A 20,905-nucleotide genomic window follows, 5' to 3' on the forward strand; every position below is an offset into this window, starting at 1 on the left:
ATTTACAAGATGACACTAAGGTGGCATCTAAAGCACATTTATTTACAATTTGATAATTATTTTCTCGTAAATGTAATATAATTCTATATATGATGTAAGGTGTCATAAATAACTGCTGGGATGGCTGTGACCAGTTACAAACGCCATTAGTCGTTTTTTTTGTTTGTTAGTTTTTTTATTCGAATACCAATGACTGATTGAAAAACATACAAAACCATTTCAAAGACATTTGAGAACATCTGTAATTAAAAAAAAAAAAAACAATCAAGCATGCGGGCCGTGAGAGCCACCCAAAAAAAAAAAAATCGTCCCTTGGCCTCGCGCAGTCCAACGAGCTTTGATCCAAATTCGAAGTGACACCTCATAAACAGGTTGTCAAAAGGCTTTACCTTGATTTTGGCTGTCATGTTGTCCATCTGTCTAACCCCCACCCTAAAAAAGACCTCACTCAATAAATTAATTACCTACCACACAGTTGGCTGCCCATGCAAGCGTCGTCTGCTAATATTGCTTTTCAAGGCATTCTGGCTGCTACTGTTGCTGCTGCTGCCCAAGCGCACCTGGATGTTGAAAGACCGATGCTGAATGATCACCTCGGTCCACCTGGTCAACAACAGTCACATTTATTTGAGTGCAATTTGTTCATAGGCACCGTGAGCCACAACATAACATTAGCAAACAAAACAAAACCAAAAAAATTGCGGTTCCAAGCGATTAACCGCCACTCCCGTTTACAATTTGACTGACAAACTAATTATAAAACAAAGAGAACATTACATTGCATGTTGTATGTACCGCCGCTAGCACAATGGCAATATACAATGGGGAAAACCCCATTAGCACATGGGCTAACAATTAGCATCTAGTGGCGTTAAGCCTTTCAGCGGGAAAAAAACACATCTAGAGAGATAACAGAAAATACTCACAGGCATGGATTCTTTATCCTCCACAGAGTACGGTTGAAATAACTGCCGCACCGAGAAGCCAAGCAAGGATGTTATAAATATAAATACTCTGAAATTAAAGGCGGGCGGCCCGGTAGTCCAGTGGTTAGCACGTCGGCTTCACAGTGCAGAGGTACTGGGTTCGATTCCAGCTCCGGCCTCCCTGTGTGAAGTTTGCATGTTCTCCCCGGGCCTGCGTGGGTTTTCTCCGGGTGCTCCGGTTTCCTCCCACATTCCAAACACATGAGTGGCAGGCTGATTGAACACTCTAAATTGTCCCTAGGTGTGAGTGTGAGTGCGAATGGTTGTTCGTTTCTGTGTGCCCTGCGATTGGCTGGCAAACGGTTCAGGGTGTCCCCCGCCTACTGCCCAAAGACAGCTGGGATAGGCTCCAGCACCCCCCGCGACCCTAGTGAGGATCAAGCGGCTCGGAAGATGAATGAATGAATGAATGAATGAATGAATGAAATTAAAGGCGATGGGAAACAGTCATCCATGAGAAGCGCCCAGTTGGAAGCTCAAGCTCCTTGTTTGCGTGTTGTGGCATGTTGAATTATTTTGGGAAGACCAACTCGGCAATGACCCATAAATCCACCTTGCTGCCCCTGTCCAGGCTGTATTATTCAACAGCAGAGGTAAGGGACGTAAGCGAGGGCGACATGCGAGAAGTTTCTTGAAATGAGTGATGAGAATTGGACCGGATCGCTCCCGCTACACTGCGGATCTTTATGGACCGACCCGCGACACCAGCGGAGTGGCCAACGTGAGCGTCCTGCCGCTGTGAATTACAGCCGCCGCCCACTCTGGACGATATTTCCTGCTGATTGCATGACGCACGCGCACACGCATCCACCGGCCGGTGATGAGCACCGTGGGATGAAGCGAGCAAGCGTGCCTGCCCGCGTGGGTGTGGGACTGATTTACTCGGAGATGGCGTGGGAGGTTGATGTCTGCGTTGCTTGGGAAAACTGTCGGCACCTGTAACTTATTTTTTGCGACTGTAAAAAATAATAATAATAATAATAAATAAAATCCACTCAACGCTGACATGTGGTTGACTTTTTAAAAATGAGATTCCATGGTGACGTTTGAAGTCCCAGCGTCGACATTTAATGCTGTGTTCCAAGAATGTGAACATTCTTGAACAGTCACGCCGTCGTCCGAGGTGCTTTTCGTGACACCTCACTTCACCGAGATGCATGACGTAACAAAATAGCAGCTGTGTCAATTAAAATAATACGTCTGGACAAGGTTCACATCTATCGATGTCAATAATATTGAATCCCTTTTTGAAAAAAAAAATTCTGGGAAGCAATAAAACTGAGCATTGCTGCAAAATGGAGACCATGGACAGCAAGAAATGAAGACCAGGTGTGCCAAAGTGGAGACAGTGGACAGTAATATGTAGACTGCTACAGTGAAGCTGAGATAAGCTGAGATTTTTGCGCCCAGTGCAAATTTAGCGCAAAATGGGGTATTTTTGTAGCCGGGCGCAGTTAGAAAGAGGCAGTTTGCGCAGTTGTGAGAGTGAACAAAGCCCATTGGAAGTGCCATCTCTGGATGCCTTTAAATTTAGTGCAGCAGATGCGCGCTGGACTCCAGGCAGATGATCAAAGCGTGGAAAATTCTTACCACTGGCATCGATATTTTATAGCGCAAAGACTGAATGTATAATGCGTATATTGAAAGATTATGGGATGCATCTGATTATTGTAATTACAGGGCTGTATGAAGAAAGCCGGAGGAGACTTTCAGCCACCGTCGCTGAGTTTTACGATAAATCAACGTGCAAAGTAGCTTTCCGTGACCTCATCTTGGTGGCACATATGCAAATTAGAACAAGGAGCCGCGCTGCAGGGCCTCATTTTGAAGAATTGCATGATGCAGCCAAACATTGCCAATGCAGCCTTCAATGGGAGTGAATGACAAACAGGCAGCGTGTCATGTTGACATTTGTAAAGGTCACCAGCAGGGGGAGCTAGCGGCGACAGGAAGTCGATGCTAATCTTATTAGCGTATTTACATCTGGGTGGCGTGTCTTTGTTGTTACAAAATAAATAAATAAAACTCCATCCGTCCCGAGTCAACTCCAACATGAGGCTGACCTTTCAGGATTAATAAACACTGCAGATCATTTTGTGCGACGCGAAATCTTGAGGGGCGGGGGCATAATTTGTACATGTTTTTCCACAAAATAAACCCAAAATCAGGGTGGGGGCAACACCAACCAGGGGGATGGAAATGTCAGCAATGATGTCTTATTTCAGTCGAAATAATTCGCTTACTCAGCCCGTCAAGAACGGGCCTTGCAGATTTTTGTCTGGCGCCCCCATTTGTGTGAGTCCGCCCACAAAAAATCACCAAGAACGCAGATGGAAATCCAATTATCGGAATTAGATTGTGTGGGCGGGGTTGCTCCAACAGCGTTTAATTTCACTCCGTGCCTCCGTTCAGGAATCCCCCCCCCCCCCCCCCCCCCGACGGATCTCTCACCCTCGATAATGGTTAAATTCATCAGCTCAGCCTGGTACAAATGGCTCCGAGCCATGATTTTCTTCTCATCTCAGGTGGCAAATAACGCATCTGTCTGCACCTCGCCAGCATCCATCACACTGAAAGAAAAAAGTTTGGCGGGGGGGGGGGGGGGGGCGGGGGGATTGAAATGAGTGCATCACCTTCATTGATTTAATTTGGCGCAACGCCAAATCTCATCTTTTAGGCAAAACTGGAGCAGGGGTTCGTGGGCTATGTCCGACTGAATCTGGACATTTTGGGCACAAATGAAAAAAGGGGGCGTGGCCGCCTTCCATTGAACCCTTATACGTCAGCAACAACCGCGTCAATCTTTGCGGGCATTGTTGGAAAGGAAATTCAACAAGGATGTGGAAGATTTAGTAACAGGACATTTTGACCTTGAAATTGACCTTGTGTGTCACCTTAAGTGACCTTAAGGACATTTTTCATGGAAGGTATTCACTCACATGTTCTCTAAAACCTTTCAGGCATTTTTTTTAGCTTGTTTAGCAGCAATAAGTATTCAAAGTATCTGTACAACTCAGATAAATATTAAATGTACGTCGTGTATATATCTCTGATCTGTTACCGGAATGATGTTGTGCCCTCTACAATTTGACATTCTAGTTAGATGCATTCATTCCTTAAAAAAAAAAAAAGAAAATGCAATGTAATGCTGGAAGACATTTCAAAGGTCAAACCGAAGATAGCAATGCTTCTCTTCCGGGGAAATCAGTCCGACTACGTTCACCACGAGCACACCGGGCTGAAATATGATTCACAAAACGCCTCTCAGTGTTTAATTCCTGTCGACATTCACACACGGTTGGACAATAAACAATCCGTCCGCCTCAAGTTGCTTTAATTGTCCCCGCAGGTGACTTTACGAGGAAGAAAATGTCATCAAAAGTGCCAACGCGCCGTGGAACGATCTCCGTTTTGACTTTTGTTGCTTTCTGTTTCCACTTCAAGCTGTTTATTGTCACTCCCACTTAAAGCGTTGTGTCAAAGTCAACATAAAACAAAGACAAATGAGGCATTTTGTATTGAAAGCAAAAGCATGGCTTTGCCTCCAACGAAACTTTGTTGAGCTGACTGCGAGCAACCGAGGAGAAATGCCATAGATGGGCTATGTGTTGGAGCGCTCCAAGCAACATATCAGAATTCATGCATGTATTCCTCATCCTTTAGCGCAAAATCACAAATGTCACTGGATCCGCGTTGGGAAATGCTTCTTTGTCAGTATCAATGTCTGGATTATACTGGACTGAATTGACAATTTCTTTGCATTCTACAAAATTACATCATTTCTATGCGTTTTTTCATTCATTCATTCATTCATCTTCCTAACCGCTTGATCCTCACTAGGGTCGCGGGGGGTGCTGGAGCCTATCCCAGCTGTCTCCGGGCAGTAGGCGGGGGACACCCTGAATCGGTTGCCAGCCAATCGCAGGGCACACAGAGACGAACAACCATCCACGCTCACACTCACACCTAGGGACAATTTAGAGTGTTCAATCAGCCTGCCACGCATATTTTTGGAATGTGGGAGGAAACCGGAGCACCCGGAGAAAACCCACGCAGGCCCGGGGAGAACATGCAAACTCCACACAGGGAGGTCGGAGCTGGAATCGAACCCGGTACCTCTGCACTGTGAAGCCGACGTGCTCACCACTGGACTACCGGGTCGCCCCTGCGTTTTTTTAAAATTATTATTATTATTATTTATATAAAGTGCAAGTCTTGTATTCCGTTGTCTGATGTTTTCTCTTAATTGCAGTGGTATCTGAAGGCAGCACGGTATTTTCATTTTTCAGAGAGAAAATACAATTTTTAAGTGTAGGAATGATCCATCCATCCATCCATCCATTTTCGGAGCCGCTTAATCCTCACTAGGGTCGCGGGGGGTGCTGGAGCCTATCCCAGCCGTCTTCGGGCAGTAGGCGGGGGACACCCTGGATCAGTTGCCAGCCAATCGCAGGGCACACAGAGACGAACAACCATTCGCACTCACACCCACACCTAGGGACAATTTAGAGTGTTCAATGAGCCTGCCACGCATGTTTTTGGAATGTGGGAGGAAACCGGAGCACCCGGAGAAAACCCACGCAGGCCCGGGGAGAACATGCAAACTCCACACAGGGAGGCCGGAGCTGGAATCGAACCCGGTACCTCTGCACTGTGAAGCCCACGTGCTAACCACTGGGCTACCGGGCCGCCCTTGTAGGAATGATATTTCAGAAATTTCTATTGCAGCAGAGCTACGTCCCGATAATTTTGTGCATTTGTTTCATCATAGTCGCCAGTTACGTTGCTGTTTAAAATGAAAAGCAAAATGTCTTCTTTTTTTTTTTTAAGTGTCCTCTCATAAAACTTGAAGGCAAGCCTTCGTACACAAAACAAGAGTCGCATCGTTGTGACACGGCGTCCCGTTGCTGATGAGAAAATGCGGCCCCCGTGTCTCGCCACGCGATGACATTCTTGCGACCTTTGAACTTTTCATCCGACGGCCAACAGTGACCACGTCTGGATGCCGTCGCCGGTCGGGGCCCGAGTCATCGTAGCGATTTGTCTCGGGTACGCAAGAGTAACCTCCGACACGGACCTCATCTCGCAGTTCTGCCGGTGACATTTAAAGCGAGCCTCCGGCGAGGGAGGAAAAAGGGAAGGCACGAGTAAACAAGGACGACAAGCGCCCGTGAAAAGCTGGGAGCTTCCAAGGGGTTCTGAGGTCCCAATCGAAGTTTACTTGGTGGCATTTGTGCACAGTGCAGATACTAGTTTCACGGACAAGATGTAGACTGTGATTATCTCGAAAAGCCCCAAATGCTGGACTGCATGTATATTTTTTATTGGCGGGAGGGCGGGGGGGGGGGGGGGGGGGGGTCAGTCTATGCTGAATATGCTGAAATACACAGTTTTTCCTGCTGCTCAGGTAAATGACCGTCACAGCTCATCTGTTTTCTGGGTTTGGTCATGAGACATTAGCAAGCTGAGCCCAAAATGGCCGCCCCCAGAGAGGGATCAAAATGCTGCTTAATTCATATTCCACCGAAGCAATGTGAATCACAATGCGGTGTTTCGACTGTAACTGATGGATGTCGTGAAAATTTGTGAGTTCACCTTCAAAGAGTCCTTCTTCCTTCTGGTCAGTTTTCACAGGAATTCACTTCTTTTTTTTTTTTATTGCTTCACACTCGGGATTCACATACTTTTTAGTTTAAATTCAATTCCATTCTCCCATTTGTTGGTTTCTCAATTAGCAGCTAGCATAGCATTGATAGCATGGTATTTTCAATTACTTGGATCTCCACGCTATGCTCAAACTAAAAGGTTGTTTTGCTTTGTTTTTTAATTCTTAACTCGATTTTATTTCATCAAGTGGTTGCACAAAAAATCATCTGCTTCCAGGTACATTTTTTTAAGTAGAAGTATTGTCTACTTAAAAAGGTATTAGAGTCTAAAACGGAGATCCAAATAAATGAATATGTGCCGCTGTCCTATGCTATGCTAGCTGCTAAACTATAAATATACTTTTAAAAAAGTGCCTGGATCTGGATGATTTTATTTTGTGTCTAAAACGGAGATCCAAATAAATTAATATGTGCCGCTGTCCTATGCTATGCTAGCTGCTAAACTGTAAATATACTTAAAAAAAAGTGCCTGGATCTGGATGATTTTATTTTGTGCTGACACTTAACGAAATAAAATCTAGTAAACTGAACGCAGCATTTTTTTTTCAGTGTAGGAACACCCCTGAGGAGAAATTTAAAAAGTCAGCATTGATGAAGGTGTTGATCCAAAGGACTGTTTCATCTTCGTGACTGTTTGTGCCATTTCTTTCCCACAGGAAATAATGTCAAAGTTAATTAAATCAAAAGTGTCACCATCATAAAACCACACAGGCCGTGTACAAGATATTCAGGGTCACACGGTAACAATCCACAGAGACTCGACTCACTTTGTGACAATGAGAAAACATGGTGAATAAAGTGTCGTCAGTAGTACAAAGTCAAATAAAAGAAGAAAAAAAATGTCTTCAATCTAATTCATTTCTTGAGTCATAATTATAAAAAGTCCCCAAAGATTCCCCCCAGGAGCCCGCGCACCTCGATTAATGAATCTTCCTCTAATAAAGGCTGTAATGAATCCAGATAGAAGGTGTGCTCCAATCTCAAGAGAGTGGGTCATTAAAAACACCTCTGGGGGGTCTGTAATTAGACAGCTAGTTAATATTCGGTGATTACCAAGAGATTTAATAGAGATCGAAAAGCTTTGGACATAATTCGCTGCTCGTGGCAAAAATATAACATGGTGACTATTCCCATCGAGGATGAGCCCTCTGTCTTCGCAGCAACTTGGAATGGAGGTCGGGGGGGGGGGGGGGGGGGGCTTCATGTTATCCAGCGCTTATATTAGCCTAAGACTGGCGGAAGGCTACAAACAGCGTGCGGCTCAGATCTCTCTTTCAAAAGACGCCACGCCACGTCTGGCTCCAACCTTGTCGCTGCCATCTTAATTCCTTGTGAACCATCCGAAATTGAAACACCGCGACGCTCAAACCAAACGACCTCCTTACCCTCCCTCCCCGTCATATGCGTGCAGAAGCCAAGACCGCCCTGTTCGTTGCAACATCCATCTTTTAAGTTCTTCAAAGTTCTCTATCAGGGCGCACGCCGGAGGGACGCCTGACTGTGGGCTGGCTGACCCACATCTTCGGCATCGCCATCTTTATTCACGTTTCTCTTACCCCCACACACCCCCTCGCAACTCATTCATTACGCTGGGAAAATATAGTTCGTGTCTTGACCATTGTGTCGCTATCTTGGAAGAATGGATATTCTTCTTTGGGACTTCTCAATGGTACATTGACTTACTGTTTGATGAACATATTAAAAGTGTAATGTGCTTTTTCCGCAGCCCCAAAAAAAATAATCTCATTAAAACTCATTGGATGGCAATACTGAGAATGAAACAGCAAGACGACAAGTATATTGTCAAGATTTCTTTTGTCACTTTGTGTTTGTTGTTACGTCGTGTGGACTTGATGTGGACCTTTTTCAGCATTTTTTGGCCACGACATTCATCAAGGAGGAGACTCTGTGCTTGGTGGTTGCGCCTTCTCGGCAGCATGGGTATACCAGCACTGTTTTTGACTGGAGGAATGTCGGCGCCATTTGACTGTCGTTGCTGGACGGGGCAGCTGGGCAGCATTTTTCACAGCCCCGCTTTGTTCAGCGGAGAGATCGGTGCTGTTGAACGGTCTGCGGCTGGATGGATGGAGGTCTTGAGGAGCCGACGATGAGAAGAAAGGAGCGTTGGCGCGGAGTGCCGATGCGGATTTGGAGCTGGGAGTCGCGGCTTGGAGTTTGAAGCGGATTATGTGGGACAGGAGAAGTGAACTAATCTCTTTTCGTCAATGGACGCTACAGCTTCGTGTTTGCTTTCAAAACTTTGCTTGTAGCAGACGTGTGCACATTTTCAGCATGATGTCTCTGATCCACTGGTGAAAGGACACTTTGATCCTCTCCTCTTTCATCTATAACTGCTTCAGACAACAAAGTGTATGCGGAAAAGTGGTGAAGATTGCACGACTGTCTCTGTCCTATGTGTTGTCTTGTGTTATTTTTGTTATTTTGACTTCAAAATGGCGCCGCGAGAGTGGCTGCCTTTCCAGCAGCTCCTATTTTTTTGTTGTTCTACTTCTTCCTTTCATAACTTTGCTGCTGTGAATCTGGAATTTCTCCATTGCGAGACTAATAAAGGTTTTCTTAACCATCATGATAAAGAGGAAGAAGAAAAAGAACCAGCAAGGCATCCTAGAAAAGCTCTGCTGAGCTCATTTCATACCGCCGCTAATGGGTTGCTCAAAGGAAGCTCAGCGCTACTTACGCAGAAGCGGCTAGCTAGCTAACAGCTTTGGCTGGTTACGAGTGAACATGTTGCAATGTCGCTCCTGATTCAGCAATGATCGATTACCTGGGTGGCGTTGAATAAGCTACGTTTCTGACAAGTACCGTACTCGCGAAGGGATATCAGAAAAGGACAGAGAAGCCGCGGCTAGCGTGTTTAATACCACAGCGGGGTGCTTGGGTGCCTGATGACACGTTTCACAGATATCTGGCTGGAACGCCGCTAAAGCGGAAAAGTCACAAGTAAAATGAACATTTTGTGCATCCACACTTCTCACTCTCATGACGCGCTTTTTTTCTTTTTCTTATTTTTTTTCTTTCTACACACAATGGCAACAGAAGAGCAAAAGCCAGCCGACGGAAAGTGGACCTACCCAACAAGCATTCAGAACACTTTGCTTATGCTGCTGGCTTTTAATTATTGCCAGCCGCGCCTGAAGCGCAAACTCCTCCACGGCCCATTAATACTAAGTAACATGCTATTCTGCGAGTTGGCCGCTCCGCTTACAAGCTGCAGTCTGCTGGACCCGACCGGCAAATTACGAGATGATGCTGATTGTATTGGATTATGGATCACGCTTAACAAGAACGGGATTTTGCTGTCAGATGGTGCGCTTGTGTTGTATTGCACCGAAGTGGACGCATCCACGTCAAATGCACACTCATTTCATTTGAGCAAATGAACGCTGCAAGAAGGAGAGATACCGACGCTCGTTCCTACCGACTGCTGTCAGGCTGATGAATGAATAAAAAATAACAATCATAATAATAATAATAATTAAATGATGGGGCGGCCCGGTAGTCCAGTGGTTAGCACATCGGCTTCACAGTGCAGAGGTACCGGGTTCGATTCCGGCTCCGGCCTCCCTGTGTGGAGTTTGCATGTTCTCCCCGGGCCTGCGTGGGTTTTCTCTGGGTGCTCCTTTTTCCTCCCACATTCCAAAAACATGCGTGGCAGGCTGATTGAACACTCTAAATTGTCCCTAGGTGTGAGTGTGAGTGCGAATGGTTGTTCGTCTCTGTGTGCCCTGCGATTGGTTGGCAACCGATTCAGGGTGTCCCCCGCCTACTGCCCGGAGACGGCTGGGATAGGCTCCAGCACCCCCCGCGACCCTAGTGAGGATTAAGCGGTACGGAAGATGAATGAATGAATGAATGAATGAATGAATGAATGAATGAATGAATGAATGAAAGATGTTTGTTGTTTTTTTCTCTTTCTTCTTTCTTCTTTCTACATACATTCTTGCTGCTGGAGGCTGTAAATTTCCCCAGTGTGGGGAGAATAAAGGATATCTTATCTTATCTTATCTTATCTTTGTCTTTTGACTCGCAGTGAAATACAATTAATTCGTTACAGCCGCCTGAAAAACACCACAAATTTGTTTGTGAGAGTGTGTGTGTGTGTGTGTGTGTTTTCCCACAGGCAAAATTGCACAAACAATAACGTATTGTACAAAAACACACAATAATATTTGCTCTCCAAATAAGTCACTAACAGGGAAAATGCAAGCACAAAACACAAATGTAGCTAACAAATTTAGCCTTGTCGCTCTTCTTCTTTGGGGTCTTTCAGCATTTGTCAAACTGTACTGGCGCATTAAATTTGATCTAAATGTTCAATTAATCCTCTTATTACTGGGCTACAAATGCACTGCTAATGTTGAACGTTTTTGCTCATGGGTACGTGCTAGCTGTGTTAGCTGATAAGCTAATTGTTCAGACACAAACGTAGCATGCTATCATCTGAGCAACAAGGTGGTGTTGATTTGACTTGTATCTTACTCTGCCTGTAAATATTCAATAAAATCACACCAAAAATGGAAAAGATCGCTTACAGTCGTTTCTGCACAATTCTGTGGCTCACTTTTATTCCCTCTTCTTCTAGATGGCTAAAAAGCTTTTTAACATGGTTGCATGTTTGGGAGACAGCTACAGCGCAAAATTTAAAATATGACCGTGATAAAAGAAACAGATTTTATTCGCAATGACTGTTCATGGGAATGCATTGTCAAATTCGTACAGGAAGAGCGGATTCAAAATGAGCGAAAAAAAAAAAAGCAATTTTAGGGGGCGATCTGGAATCTTACATCCTATTTAGGAATCCGGTCCTTTTTATTCCACTTGTTTCCCTTTCGCCACTCAGCGGGCGCAACCGGCGCCTGCTGTGAGGCATATCTCTATTTTTACAGATCGTCAACCCCCCCCCCCACCGGCGGATGAGACAGACAACATGTAAGAAAAGAACGTGATAAATGTTCAATGAATGTTGATTGATCATGACTGTTTCTAAGATAGGCCCTCTCAAATATTAATTCCCAGCGTCAGTGCGGTCGCACGCAACTTTCGTAACCGTTCTACAAACGGCTTGCGTGCCCTGCTTGTTTTTTTTTTTTTTTCCGTACGTGTATATAAACGCGCAAACACTTATTTATTTATTCTGTTCGGGCTGATCCGTGACTGCCAAGAGTTGAGCTGAACGGCAGCCATGTTTGCGACGCGCTGCCAGAGAGGGGATGACGCTGAATGCCAGGGAAGCGCGTGATCGTCACATCGCCACTGCTGAGCTCTCGGGGGCGGCCCTCGTGGCTCATCCCGTGCCGTAAATGGCACGCCAACTGTCTTGACGGAATGCAATTATCCTTTCTTTCATTTTGTTTGATCAAGTTGTGCTGTGCATTTTAATATGTCGTTGTCCTCTCCGTTGCCTTGTCTTATTTCGAGCAGTATTTACGCACACTATACATATTTACATTTTGTCCTCAAGCGAGAGTTCAAACCGCCACAGCCACGCGCCTCCTGGGACTTTTGTGACGCGGCAACAGGCGGGTACTGAGTGGGCAGCACGTCGGCAAAGAGTTCATGCTGGATATTCTCCCAGACTGTGTTTCATTAGTTCGTCCCGTTTTCAATTAGCATAAGTGAAAATCAAAAAGTGAAGGGGGAAAAAAAATGCGGTTGTAATACACCAGAGGGATCTGGAATAGTAAGTGAGGTCATTTTGCATTCACACAAAGGCAGACAGCAAAAAAAAAAAAAAATGCCTTTGCCGTTATTATGAATGTGGATGGAGGGTCTGCAACTCGCACGCTTGCTACGAAGCTATTTATGTCTTTACCGTTAGATTCTTTGGTCTTTAGCATGATGCAAGTGGGGGAGGGGGGGGGCACCTCCATTTTCTCTGTCGCCAGAGTTAAGTTGCTATCATTGTTCGTGACTTGTCCCAAACACGTTTGCGAAATCGATCATATTTTCCAGACTAAAAGTCGTAAATCGCAGCAGCCCATAATGAGCAAGAACAAAAAGGATACGTCACCATTTTTTTTTGGGGGGGTTATTTATTCGACAAAATACTAGCTCAAAAACAGACATTTAATCTTGGAAGGCAAATCCAAGACGGTCCTCCCGCAAAGTCCTTTTCTTATTTTCCATCGCCTTGGCAACAACCTGAGCGTGTAGACGTAACTGTACCACTGCCAAGCCTCCCCCCACAGCAAGTTGTTCAAGCACCCACTATTTTAGACATACACATACATATACACACACACACACATATATATATATATATATATATATATACATATAGCGGCCCGGTAGTCCAGTGGTTAGCACGTCGGCTTCACAGTGCAGAGGTACCGGGTTCGATTCCAGCTCCGGCCTCCTTGTGTGGAGTTTGCATGTTCTCCCCGGGCCTGCGTGGGTTTTCTCCGGGTGCTCCGGTTTCCTCCCACATTCCAAAAACATGCGTAGCAGGCTGATTGAACACTCTAAATTGTCCCTAGGTGTGAGTGTGAGTGCGAATGGTTGTTCGTTTCTGTGTGCCCTGCGATTGGCTGGCAACCGATTCAGGGTGTCCCCCGCCTACTGCCCGGAGACGGCTGGGATAGGCTCCAGCACCCCCCGCGACCCTAGTGAGGATCAAGCGGCTCGGAAGATGAATGAATGAATGAATATATACATATATATATAGTGTTTTTCTTTACTGTTTTTACTGAAATCTCTCTCTATTCCTCAGATGTATCCACGTCATAAGAGTTGAGTATAATTTTTTTTTTTAAACTAAAAAAACAAAAGCAAACAGGGCATTTTGTCACTCCACTGCCATTTTTCCTCCACAGTCAAGTGACTGAGCAGACATAATGCGACGTGTTGACCTTTGCCTGACTCACCACCGAGTCTTCAGTCTACATCCATCCATCCATTTCCCGAACCGATTGATCCTCACTAGGGTCGCGGGGGGGCGCTGGAGCCAATCCCAGCTGTCTTCGGGCAGTAGGCGGGGGACACCCTGAATCGGTTCCCACCAATCACAGGGCACACAGAAACAAACAACCATTCGCACTCACACCTAGGGACAATTTAGAGTGTTCAATCAGCCTGCCATACATGTTTTTGGAATGTGGGAGGAAACCGGAGCACCCGGAGAAAACCCACGCAGGCCCGGGGAGAACATGCAAACTCCACACAGGGAGGCCGGAGCTGGAATTGAACCCGGTACCTCTGCACTGTGAAGTCGACGTGCTAAACACCGGACTACCGGGCCTCTTCGGTCTACATGCAGTTGATAATACAAACAGACAAAAAAAAGGGAAAGAACAAATAGCATGTTTTTCATGACGGGGGGGGGGGGGGGGGGGGGGGTGCGCGGGTTTGCTTCGGGCTTTTCGTCTCTGCTTGTATTAATGCAGTGCGCCGGAGCGTGACAGATGACGATTCTTGTCACACACCACTTTGTTGCACTCTGGCAATGTTGAACGCGTGGCGCATTCATGCAAAAGTCACACGGGCTCGCTGAGGCCGATTGAAGTGCGTCTCCCGGGGACGTAATGCAAGCCAGTCGCACATGTAGCCACACACATGCTCCCCTCTCTCCGTGCACTTATGTTTGAAACAAGTCAGTGCAAGTGACTTTGAGGCAAACTCAAGTGGTTCAGGCTGATTGGATATTCATAAATTCAAAATGGACTACACATAAAGTCCAATTTAAAAAAAAATGCAGCTCAATAAGTGTTGAACAACAAAGCGCTTGTCAAGAATCAATTCAAAGAAGTTCAACTTTAAATACAACTGAGTTTTGCAAGTCGGTTTTGCCAGTTTCATTTTTAGGCTTTTATGTCCGAACACCATTGATGTTCTACCACCTGACATGTTTTGAATTTTAGGGGAGGTTATGTGTTCATTTCAAAGCGCAAACCATCTTGGTCGGCGTCTTCTCGGGCAGCTGCACTCAAAAATGTACAGCGGCACCTCACGTTTCATCACCGATCCATTTCAGTTTTATGAAACCCAATCATAGCAAATCCAAGAAGTAGTTCTCATAGGAAACAATGTGAATCCAATGAATCCGTTCCAAACACCAACAAATATTCACAAAATACTTTTATAGAGAAGAACGACGGCTGTACAAACAAAGAGAAAGTGGATTGACTAAAGAACTACTGACGGGGATGAATGAACATTGGGGTTGACTGTCAGGACTTGCTACTGTCGAGGTGCCCTTGAGACAGGCATTGTGGCCACCAGCCCAGCTCAAGTGGCGTTGCGCTCTTTCACTCGTCGAACTCCTCGCATTCCTGTACGTGTGCTTCTGCTTGTGTGCTGTGCAATACAAAGTGTACATCAGAGTGGGAGGTGAATTCCCCTTGAGGACAAATAGGTATTTTCACGACTATAAGGCGCCAGTAAAAGTCTTAAATTTTCTCCAAAATGGACAGGACGCCTTATGATGCGGAGCGTCTTGTGTATGCGCTGAGTTCCAAAACCTGACTGACAGCCGACACGCTGTTTATATAGAGAAAAGGCGGAAGTGACTGTGGACAGGCATGCGGCAAAGAAGTCGGCCAATCAGTGAAGGGTGGGCGTGTATATATACATATATGGAGAGAGAGAGAAGGCAGACGTGAGAGAGGACAGGCATGCGGCGAAGAAGCCCGCCAATGAGTGAAGGGTGGGCGTGGAAGTGGACGCTAAAGGGTCGCCCCAAGCAGGTACCAACACATGTATAGAGTGTGGCAATGCGCATTGTTGCAAAACAACTTCGGTTTTGGTTTCTAAGAACCCCCGAAAATAAATTCTACAAAGAAACACGCCTACGAAGCTCAGTTCAAACTTAAAGCCACCGGTTATGCTTTTGGCATGCGTGCCCATCTCACAGCAGCGGTGAAAAACCAAGTCAAGCAAATGAACTCATGAGCTTGCCGTTATTCCCGGAGGCTTGACTAAAGAACTCCAACCGCTCGCTGGACATCGGCATCAACCGGGCGTTCAAAGTAAACTTGCGAACGGCATGGGAACAATGGATGATCGATGGCAAACACAACTCTGACAACGAGAGGGAACGCGGCGTTTTTGATGGATTACGGTACTTGCACAATTGTTCGATTCTTTCTACACACACACGCGCGCTGCCACCATGTTTCGCTCTGTTCTTTACTTTCAAATGTGGGAAAGCTTCACACGAGAGAAATGTTAACTTTGCTGTTGCTGCTCCTTCTTTCCGCTCGGCAATGCGTAGCAACTCACACTTGAGCGTGTGATGCGTTCAATGACAACTGGGATGTGCAGTCCTCTGTTTCTGATACAGAGGATGAGGACTTTGATGGAATTTTCAGTTCTGCTTTCGTTGCCTTTTTAAAAACGTGTTTTTAGCTTGTATCTGTATGTCTTGGCATGCTACCGTATGCCTCAAGCTAACGTGTTTTTAGCGTGTGCGCATGCATGCCGTATGTTTAAGCTGGCGTATGTTTTACCACTTTAAAACTGCGCCCAATAATACAGTGCATGTTGTCTATGTGTAAAATACAGAAATAGCACCAATTAATGAGACTGCGCCCAACCATGCGGTGCGCCGAATGGTTGTGAAAATACGGTATATATTTTTTTTAATTAAAATCACTTATGATGGCACATTTACAGGTGGAGGGGGGGGGGAGCCATTTTCCAACTTGACGTCGCTTACTCAACTTGATGCATGTTCTCCACAAGCAGCGGTGGCATGGAAGCCGTGGGGGCGGGGCCTAATCAGATTACCAATGGCCACAGCGGCACACGGCATCCGTGCGCTTCCCAGGAACTCAATTGTTGTACCTCAGTCGGTGCCGAAACATCCATTTGCACTTGCGGTGAGCGCGTAATGAAGAAGGATGAAGGACGCAAAGCCGAAGCAGTAAACAGCGGAGACCGCCGGTCGTCGAAACTTGCGTCAAGTAGGTAGCACCTATCATAATAATTTGTTCTTCAAAGTAACACCGCCACGGCAAAAACGGAAACACGGTACAGTAGTGTAGTTGTTTGTTTTGTTTGTTTTTTTTTCATTTTAGGTGGATAGTTTTGCTGTAGGGCGGCCCGGTAGTCCAGTGGTTAGCACGTGGGCTTCACAGTGCAGAGGTACCGGGTTCGATTCCAGCTCCGGCCTCCCTGTGTGGAGTTTGCATGTTAACTCCACACACTGCGTGGGTTTTCTCCGGGTGCTCCGGTTTCCTCCCACATTCCAAAAACATGCGTGGCAGGCTGATTGGACGCTCTAAATTGTCCCTAGGTGTGAGTGTGAGTGCGAATGGTTGTTCGTTTCTGTGTGCCCTGCGATTGGCTGGCAACCGATTCAGGGTGTCCCCTGCCTACTGCCCGATGGCAGCTGGGATAGGCTCCAGCACCCCCCGCGACCCTAGTGAGGATCAAGCGGCTCGGAAGATGATTGATTGATTGAGTTTTGCTGTATTTTTATAACTATCGTTACGGCTGTGTTTTGTGAAACTGAAAGCCTTTTTAAAAAATGTTGATTCTGTTCGTCAGACTTGAAGTACGCCCTGAAACAATGAAGAAAAAAAAGAATAATTCTCCTCCTGAGATGTCAACAGCCGTTCAACGTGGGTCTCTCCTATTCTCCTATTTCAGCACACGTTGAAGCATCAAGAAAGATCCCGCTGCCCCTCGAGCCACCAAGGCAGACGGGGCAAGACAACATGTTTCACGTGAACATTTTCCCAAGCCACAATTTTCATTGGTTTCTTTCCAGCGCCTCCTTTGGCCAACTCTTTCAACTGCTTCCTTGCGCCACTTTCTCCGGCCGCTCCCTTGCATCCTCTTCGATTGCTTCCTTCAACTTCCTTCACGAAAGTGTTTTTTCCCAGCCACAATTCTTGATCTCACTCAATCGAATGCCTCCTTCGCCCAGCCCCCCCCCCCCCCCCCCCCCCCGCTGCGACCGGCGCCTTCATCCGCCGCTCTCGACCGCCACTTTCTCACGAGTCTATTTTACCCTCGCCGTCATTTCAGAATGCAGACAACCGTAGTTGTTGTTTTGTTTTTTTTCTGTCTTTACATCAGCATACGAAGCTTATTGTGTCACTGACCCAATCAGATTCAGGGTCGAGGTCGATACGGGTCGGCAAACGGGCTTTTCCACTTTCCACAATGCACTTTTCCACCTCTCAGGCGCTAGACGTTTTTATAACCGCGACTCCTGATTCACCTCACAGAAGGACGAGCTACTCGGGGGGTTCTGGCATGTTTTTAAATGGGCGAATTTTCTGTTCCGTCTCCATTTTCTAACTAGGAACATCCCGGTGACTGCCTATTTTCTTTTTCAAAATACACCCTTGAAAGGTTAACAGACTTAAAATTAAATTAATTAAATTGCTGTGGTGGGGGGATAAATGCATGGATGATGGCATTCGGAATCTGTCGCTGTAAAAATATAGCAAAGAACAAATCCTGCACAAAGACTCCAAACAATATAAAGCATTTCAGACGTGCACACTTGGGAGTCTCATTTCCGTCACCGGGCTTATTTTGATGCCGCTGACCTGCCGTAATGCCCCCCCCCCCCAAAAAAAAAAAAGATGTCTCCGGTCAGCCGAGTACTTGAAGCGTATGCAGAGATGAGAGTCATGTAGGTGTTGCGCCGAGTCGAGGATGGCAAAAAGCAGAAAAAGTCAATTACAGTTGCGCCGTGAGGAGAAGTGACATAATGAGGCTACTGTGCATTTCGGCGGCTCCAGTGTCCCCGACTAACTGCGTTTTGCCTTTTAGTCGCCGCGACAGGCGTGTACGCTGGCTCAGTGGCTTCCAAATCTTGTAATCCCCGCCCCCACCACCACCCTCCCCGCCCCCCAAATATACTGTACGTATGGAGTTATTTAGTGCATTTCTTGAGGTTTCAAAAGGAAGGCAGACGCATTTGACAACAAGAGGACTCACTGGAGGGGAGGGGCGGGGCTCGGGGGGGGGGGCGGCGGGGATGACTCACTCCCTTTATGAATCATATTGTCTCGGCTCAAGATAGAATTCGCTTCGCCGAGAACGAAATAGAACAATCAATGCTGCGGGTTGTGCTCGCGCCATCCACTTATTGATGCCTTTCTGGAGCGGCAGCACTGGACAGCTCGGTGCCCCCCTTGTGAGTTATCATCAGCCCCCCCCCCCCTGCCCCCTCCACCCAAAGCCGTCACAGTTCCCGAGGCGTCTTCTTGATGTCAGCGTGTCAGAGCAAAATTCCTATTGATTGGAAACCAAAAATGTAACAGAAAATGGCCATGTTAGCCGAGGTCAAAAGGTTAAAAGCCCGACACCGGTTCCAACAGTCTCGTCAAACGTCGAGGGGGTTTCTATTTCTGTGGGAAAAATCGCATTTGCCGACCGAAGGCCAACCATGGCTCTCAACTGCCGCCGGAGATCAATGCCAGTCACCTTGAAGCCTTTACGACCACCCCAAAAATGTCACCTGGGTCTTCCCGATGCTTTGCCCCTTGACCTTCCGCCGTCCTTGACTGACACCTCTGAACCCAAACCATTTTGAACTTCACCCGCAAGCAACAACCTCAAATGTCAAATTTCGCCCGGCACGACCTCGACCGCCACTTTTGACCACCGACCTCGAACACCAGCCCTGACTGGCACCTCAGACCACATTTGTAACTGCCGGGGGCTCCACTTTTGCACCTCGACCACCACTGTTCACAACTCTCCTCAACCTCCGGTTGCAACCAAATCCCAAAAGCACGGCTAAGGTTATGATTTCAGGCATATGTAAGATTGATTGTACAATAGCTTTGGCACAATGTGTGATCTAATACGGCGGATGATTTTCTCACCCGACGCCCGGTTTACTAAAACCCCCGCCTCTCCCCGTGCGGTGGCCGCGCCCCTTTTCGTGACATCATCCTCAAACTGGTGGCTGCGCCCACCACCCACACCAAATGAGCAGTTATCACTAGACGGATTAGTGTCACTTTTCCATCAGTGCCAAACGCCCCCCCCCCCCCACCCGCACCCACCACACACCACTCCGAGCTCCCCTCCTCCTCCTCCAAGTGAATTGGATCCAGTCTGTGAAAGGGGCGACTTCTCACCAACTGTGGTGCAAAAAAACAAAAAAACAAAGTGCAAATTGGTGGCCGCGCCGACATAGTGGGGGCGTGTGTTTAGTCTGCGGGGTCGGGACTGCGACGGCTCCTCAGTTAGTGACATCGAAAAGTGAGGATCCGGTCGTTTTCTCGGATCGGGCGGGGCTGTTGCTTAGAGCGGACCAATGATTTGTGTTCATATTGTATTTAATTGAAAGATGTTTGTTGTTGGGCGGCCCGGTAGTCCAGTGGTTAGCACGTCGGCTTCACAGTGCAGAGGTACCGGGTTCGATTCCAGCTCCGGCCTCCCTGTGTGGAGTTTGCATGTTCTCCCCGGGCCTGCGTGGGTTTTCTCCGGGTGCTCCGGTTTCCTCCCACATTCCAAAAATATGCATGGCAGGTTGATTGAACACTATAAATTGTCCCTAGGTGTGAGTGTGAGTGCGAATGGTTGTTCGTTTCTGTGTGCCCTGCGATTGGCTGGCAACCGATTCAGGGTGTCCCCCGCCTACTGCCCGAAGACAGCTGGGATAGGCTTCAGCACCCCCCGCGACCCTGGTGAGGATCAAGCGGCTCGGAAGATGAATGAATGAATGTTTGTTGTTGTTTTTTTTTTCTCTTTCTCCTTTCTTCTTTCTACATACATTCTTGCTGCTGGAGGCTGTAAATTTCCCCAGTGTGGGACGAATAAAAGATATCTTATCTTATCTTATCTTATCTTATCTTATCTTATGAGCAGCAATGCTCCAAGATGGGGGGGGGGGGGATGTCATGCTGAGCAATTAGCATTTTGGCATGGCTTAAAGCTCAGAAAAGGTTATTGCGTACGAAATGGCCCCTTGAAAATATATATCAGGTGGTGCAACGCCAATCGTCATTAACTAACTTTCCGTGTTTGTTTTGTTTTTTCTTACAAGTTGACAACTTTGTCGTTCATTCATTCATTCATCTTCCGAGCCGCTTGATCCTCACTAGGGCCCCGGGGGGTGCTGGAGCCTATCCCAGCCGTCTGCGGGCAGTAGGCGGGGGACACCCTGAACCGGTTGCCAGCCAATCGCAGGGCACACAGAGACGAACAACCATCCACGCTCACACTCACACCGAGGGACAATTTAGAGTGTTCAATCAGCCTGCCACGCATGTTTTTGGAATGTGGGAGGAAACCGGAGCACCCGGAGAAAACCCACGCAGGCCC

The 20,905-nt window shown here is 46.9% G+C and overlaps 1 protein-coding gene across 1 annotated transcript in view; it reads right to left on the reverse strand.

The window, feature by feature from the left end:
* lingo1a (leucine rich repeat and Ig domain containing 1a) overlaps nt 1–20,905 on the reverse strand; it is a 285,088-nt gene that overhangs the window by 167,686 nt on the left and 96,497 nt on the right. The window contains exon 2 of the mRNA XM_052062077.1: nt 3,438–3,556. The gene's annotated coding sequence lies outside the window, so the exon portion shown is untranslated. The remainder of the gene's footprint in view (nt 1–3,437; nt 3,557–20,905) is intronic.

Source organism: Hippocampus zosterae, chromosome 3 (assembly GCF_025434085.1).
Source record: "Hippocampus zosterae strain Florida chromosome 3, ASM2543408v3, whole genome shotgun sequence".
Lineage (NCBI taxonomy): Eukaryota > Metazoa > Chordata > Actinopteri > Syngnathiformes > Syngnathidae > Hippocampus > Hippocampus zosterae.